Source organism: Bufo bufo, chromosome 9 (assembly GCF_905171765.1).
Source record: "Bufo bufo chromosome 9, aBufBuf1.1, whole genome shotgun sequence".
NCBI lineage: Eukaryota > Metazoa > Chordata > Amphibia > Anura > Bufonidae > Bufo > Bufo bufo.
This window is the reverse complement of record NC_053397.1, coordinates 212,249,815-212,256,449: the sequence shown is the minus strand read 5'-3', so window position 1 is coordinate 212,256,449 and position 6,635 is coordinate 212,249,815.

Sequence of the window (6,635 nt, the reverse complement as noted above, 5' to 3'; positions counted from 1 at the left end):
AGGGGGGATGTAATGATAAATAAAATGCAGTACAACATATACTACTGATACTGGATGAGTATTATACGGTATTTAGAAAGATCAGTAATGCTGACTTCTGGTTGGAGATGTGATCTGATCCAAATCAATAAAACAAGTGGCTGCCATTGAAAATAATAAGAGGTTCCTTGTAGCAAAACATCAGCGAGTGTCAGCAGCGCCGGTTCTCAGTGCAAAGCCTCAGACTCCTTTAAGACTGACGGACGAGCTAAATGAGAATTTCTTACACGAACGGCTGCGACCGCTCACTGTTGATGGAACAAAGAGTCATTTAGGAAAACATAGTTTTTTTACGTTCCAGATTACGACCTTGTCACCGGTGTTCTTTCATATAGGCAGCTGAGTGCATCGCCGAGAGGATAAAAGATGGCTGCTACACTGCACTGCAGCTACCAGAAAGTCTGGGTCTTAGCATTATGTCACTGCAAGGGCTCAGAGTGGAAGAATTATGTCACGGCTTGGAGGTAGTTTGCCGTGACACCTTCGCCGCGTGTGCTTTCCCTTTAAGGCTGTCGCCCTTCCTTTCTGGTGTGCCCGGGGTTAGGGTGTGAGCAAGGTGGAGCTGGGTGTGGTCTCAGGTGTCTTCATATACTGTTGCTGTGAGACTGATATCATTGTTACGTCTGCCTGCCTGTGGCCGTATTGTGGCTCGCATACGGCGGGTCCGCAATACACGGGCACTGGCCGTGTGCATCCCGCATCACAGACCCAATCCGGGAGATGCGGAACGGAGGCACGGATCGGAAGCCCATGGAAGCACTATGGAGTGTTTCCGTGAGTTTACTGTACGTGCCTCCGCACCGCAAAAAAGTAGTGCATGCACTACTTTTTTGCGGTGCAGACAGATCACGGACTCATTCAAGTTGAATGGGTCTGGATCTGTCTGCGGCCGCCGGACGGATGTTGCCATGCATTGGGGACCGCAAATTGCGGTCCCCAATGCACGGAACGGCCAGCACACGGTCGTGTGCATGAGCCCTTTGTATGAGAAGGAGCTTGCTTCTTTCTTTGATGCTATCTGAAGGGCCATCCTCGTTTGACATCGATGTCATCCCCTTGTCTTCCCTTTGTTTCTATTCCTCTTAACCTATCCTCACTTGTTGTTTTGAGTATGGTGTGTTTGTTGTATGTTATTTGGTGTTCCATGTCTGGTCTATTTGGTGTTTGTAGTCCAGCATGGTTGCTTGACATTTCCCCTGTTTGTTTGTACCTCCGGAAGGGGGTCCCTGGGGTTCCTCGGAGGGGTAACTACAACTCAGTTAAGCAGCGCTGTCTGGGTCCGCCATGCATCTTGCCGCATGGTGGTCCAGGCAGTTACTATACTGCTCCTGTGTCTGGTGTTGGTACTGAGTCCAGATTTGTTGTTTGGGCTTCAGTGCTTTTCACAGGATCCAGTGGTTGTGGTGTGGACGACTCGTTCCTTTTAGTTGTTGTGGGCAGGTAAGTGACGTTGTGGTCCTGTGGTCTGTTGTCATTCTGCCACAGGACACTTACCTGTCGAGTTTGTCCTCTGCTTACTGCCTGCTCCTCTCCTTGCTGTTAGGCCTGCAGAGACTCCTGCTCTTCTGTGTCTTTAAAGAACAGGTCGTCTCTGGCCCTGACCTTACTACCAAGGATCATCAGGGTTAGTAGGGCTCTAGGTTTCCTGAGCATGAGCCGCCCGACCTTCTAGGTACGCTCATGCAGTTAGCAGTCAGGGCGAGGATTAGGGATGTGCTCCCATCGTGACAAATTTGTGACATTACCATACAGGGGTGATTATGTCACTTAAAGGGAATTTGTCAGCAGATTTGTACCTAGGACACCGACTGACCTGTTGCATGTGCACTTGGCAGCTGAAGACATCTGTGTTGGTCCCATGTTCATATGTGCCCGCATAGCTGAGAAAAATGATGTATTTATATATGCAAATGAGCCTTTAGGAGCAACAGGGGCGTTACCATTACACCTAGAGGCTCTGCTCTCTCTGCAACTGCCGTGCCCGGTGCACTTTGATTAACAGGACCAGGCAGTGTTATCACACCTGGCACCGTCAATTAGAGTGCAGAGGGCGCGCCGTGGTATGTGTGCCTAGACTAAAATCTACTGCAATTTTTCTTTTATGCAAGAAAACTAGTGCAAAAGAAGATAAAAGGCCCCCTCCCTCACCACACTCCCATTTTGGAAAGAGGTGAGGGCGACGAAGAAATGCCACTTGCTTCCAGATTTAGGCACAATGGTGTTTAGAAAGTTGTAAAGTAAACTTTTGAAGCTTTTTTTTTTAATTTTTTTATTTTTTACGGGGAATGATAAAACGCCCCCTTGTTTGTATGATCCACAGGAAAATCCTCAGTGGCAAAACTGCACGATTTGCTGTGGATTGGCAGAATTTGCGGTACGTGCGGGTGCACTCTCACAGTGTAACAGCGCCCTCTATCAGGTTCTATTAATACACCACCCCTTAAAGTCACCCACCTGATCAGTAGGTTTCGTTTTAAACCGTTCTACTCAGGCCGGTTAGATTTGATTGCACTGAACGATCTGGGTGCGGAAATTTCTGCAACTGAAAATCCATTCCATTCATCTGAGTGAGACCTGCGGAAATCCACGCGCTTCCTGCCAATACAACCCCCATTCAGATGAATGCGACTGATTTTTCCGTCGCAGAAATTTCTGCAGCAAAATCTGCCGCATGTGAAAGCGGGCTATGCTTTAGTATCAGTTATTCCTATGTCCAGTGCGTGAAACATGCTCCAACTTAGAGCGCGAATTGACGTAGCGGACTCTGCTTCCATGACCGGACCCCTTTAGGATTATGTCAGTACAAATCATTACAGGTGACGTCCAGCAGAGACACACAGCATTATAAATCCTGTCCAGTTAAAGGAGCCACTACGGGAATTCACGCTCCCACGCGGACTGTGTTTCACGCTCGTCTAAAACTGACCTATATCAGTAGGTTCCCTGTTCCCAAGCCTTCATTCTGGCCCCTGACCCGTCTAATGTGCAGTGACTAATTACTGATGATCTATCCTTCAGGAGCTGCCATCTGACTCCCGGCACCTGCGCCCATCAGCTGTCTGAAGAGGTCACGGGGCTCATGCGAGAGTTGCAGCCTCGTCATCGTTGCAGCAGCCGGCGCGGTGTAATCACAACTCCCATTAACTTGAATAGGCTGAGCAGTTGCAATTGCACCGCACCGCCGCCGCAGAGGAGACGATGTGCAGGTGAACTTTGAAGAGGAAGCAACTCTTCTAGAAAGCCGCATAATTGGGCCGGTCACGCGCTTCTGAAAAGAGCAGAGCCGACAGAAGCGGTAATGACACCATTTTCCTAGCGTCTGTAACTTGGCGGGGTCACAGCGGGCGATCGGAGCTCCACTGATCAGCGCGCCTAAAAGAACGCTCCATGACTCTGGCTTTCCATCTGATAAGAAGACATTTCTGATCACTAAGACCATAGAGAAATGTGACTTTTCTATATTTATGGAATATTCTTCCAGTTGCCATAGCAACTGCAAAATGAAATAAATGGTAGGTAAAATAGACTTTTTTTTTTCTTCTCGGATTCTTAAAGTAAAAGGGATTTTTTTTTTCTTTTAACCCCTTTAGCACCAAGCCTATTAAGGTTAAGGCCCAAAGGATTATTTTTTTTTTATACTTCCTCTTAAATACCCATATGAAGGAGACCCCTTCCAGGGTAGATGCCTTTATCGCCATTGACTGCAGCATCTAGGGGAAGGGGGATGGGGGGGTTAAACTGCCCGGATTAGGACAGGCTAGGGCTACACGACGCCGTGTTGCAAGTCTTGAAATAATTGCACGGGCAAAAACATTCGTGCAGCGTGTCGCAACTATTTCAGAGCATGCTGCATGGAAGCGCTCATTTCCCTCAGCTCCGCCGCCCCCCCACTTCTGGGCTGTGCCGCCTGAGGCGATCGCCTTGCCTCAGGCGGTGCGGTCTCGATCCTGAGATATTCCAGAGTGAAGCAGCCCATCCCTCCACAGCCAGGAGAAGGAGAGGAGGCAGTGGGGGAAGTGCTGACAGGCCGCAGGGACAGGAGGACAGGTATATGTCCATCTGTCCCTATGTAACCGTACATGTAGATGATCGTTTGCCCATCTAATTCCTCTCCCTATACTTAAGTAGGCCTCATGCACACAGCCTTATCTGTTTTGCGGTCCGCAAATCCGCAAAATACGGAAGAGGTCTGTGTGCTATCTGCATTTTTTTGCGGACCCACTAACTTGAATGGCTCCGTGGTCCGCATTTCGCGGACATGTTCTATCTTTTGTCGGAACGGACATACGGATGCGGAATGATAAGACGTGTCCTAAACTTGAGGGCAAAATGTGGACCACAGATCCACTGAAGTCAAAGGGTCCACAAAAATACGGATGCAACACGAACGGTGTCTGTATTTTGCAGATCCGCAAAACGCATGCGGTCATGTGCATGAGGAGGTCTTAGACTGACCCCACCTGTTTCCTAGCGTTCAGATCACAGCGCCAAATTGGTCCCACCGAATATACAACCATCAATAAACTCTACCTCATTACACTGTCCTTCCTGTCCACACTGGAAATTTAGCACAAAACCTGTGGAGCGCTTCTCTAGCGACACCCGTTACACGCTGCAGTAATGGCGATAGATTTCTGAAGGACGGAGAAAGTTTCCGGCAGGACAGACACGTTTTCTCGCTGATTGTCGCCATAAACCATCGCTTATCAGTTACATTTACAAAACAAACCAGTATGATAAACCAGGGCAAACTGGGCTCCTGCATAGGGCCACACGGTTCAGGGGCGGCAGTGACACAGGCGGAGGCAGGGGCGTAGCTATAGCGGAAGCAAGGGAAGCGGCTGCTACGGGGCCAAAACTCAGAAGGGGTCCGATCAGGAGTAAAAGGTTCTATTGTCAGGACTTCCTCAACAGTATTAGGGCTCATGCACACAAACGTATTTCCTTTCCGTGTCCGTTCCGTTTTTTTGTGTTTTTTTTGCAGACCATATGCGGAACCATTCATTTCAATGGGTCAGCAAAAAAAGAAAAAAAAAACGGAAGTTACTCCGTGTGCATTACGTTTCTGTATGTCCGTTCCACAAAGAAATAGAACATGTCCTATTCTGGTCCGTTTTGGGACAAGATCCCAAAGGATTCGCAAAAAAAAAAATGGATGCAACACAGACGACACACGGATGTCATCCGTTTTTTTTTTTGCAGATCCGTGCTTTGCGGACCACAAAATACATATGGTCGTGTGCATGTAGCCTTAGGGCTCATGCACATAAACGTGTGCCGGCCGTGCCCGTTTTGTGGCCCGCAAACAGCGGGTCCGCAATATATACGGGCCCCGGCCGTTTTTGCACCGCATCACGGATGCGGACCCATTCACTTGAATGGGGCCGCAATCCAGAAGGTCCGGTGCTTCCGTGGGGTTTCTCTAAGTGCCTTCGCACCGCAAACCACCTTGATTGAAGATCTCGCATGAAATACCGTGCACGGTAACATATGACATCACTGCGCTGGCCGACTTAATGACATCATCACTGGCCGCGCGAGATTTTGAGCTAGATCTTCAATCGAGATGGCGGCGGCCGGCTCTTCGCCATCAAATGGATGAGGACAAGTATGATTTTATTCATTTTTTTAAATGTTACACTGTTATTACTGTCGGATGCCGCAATCAGCTGTTAACGCGGCATCTGAGGGGCACAAAGACAGGGGCGGCGCGATCGCCGCTTTCTCTCTACTAACAAAAAAATGCACTTTTGTGACAAAGTAATTCGCCACAAAGCGATTATTTGGGTAAAATTTGACAAAGCAGCCAAATCTAATTTTTCAATACTCAAAAAAATACTCAGCCCCTTTCACCTGCGCACCCTTGGCTGGTATTTTCTTGTGGACCACCAGTGGTCATTTACCTGGGAATGCCACCAGGTGGCACTGTGATCTCGTGAAAATTTGTTTAATAATATTTTATTATAAAAAGTCATTTTATAAGTGTTGGCAATCAGATATCAAGTTTATATTTCACATAATGATATATCACACCAATTGGGACATCTGGGCCAAAAAACGCATGTGTCCCCAAAAAACGCATAAAAAACGCATGGAAACTGCAAGAGGAAAAAAAAAAAAAAAAAAAAAATTTTTTTTTTTTTTTTTAAATCAAGGCTGTATAGAATCATCCCTTGATTATGTGGGAGGATTCCCTTGCAAACTGGGAGTAGCATGAACAACAGGTGTCCGAGATTTGGGAAGCAATCAAAGGAATGGATAAAAATGGAGGCAGAGCAGGCAGACACTTGACCACTGAGGAAGGGAGAGTGAATCTACCGTAACGCGTATGGTGAAACAAGTGATGTACCTGCATTGAAAAGCCTCCGATAATACTGTATGGCCATACAGAAGAAAATCTCTACAGTAAAGGATTAACTATTCTTATCGTCGAAAGCTGCACCAAAGGAAATTGCGGAACAGAGTGGCAACTTCTGCGATCTTTGGAACTCCTGCGAAATTTAAACCAGCTTGCTGTATGGAGCGACTGAATAAGCCGGCAAATATTTAAAGCTCCATTGAAGCAATAGGGAGACAGCAGACGTTAGACGGTAAGC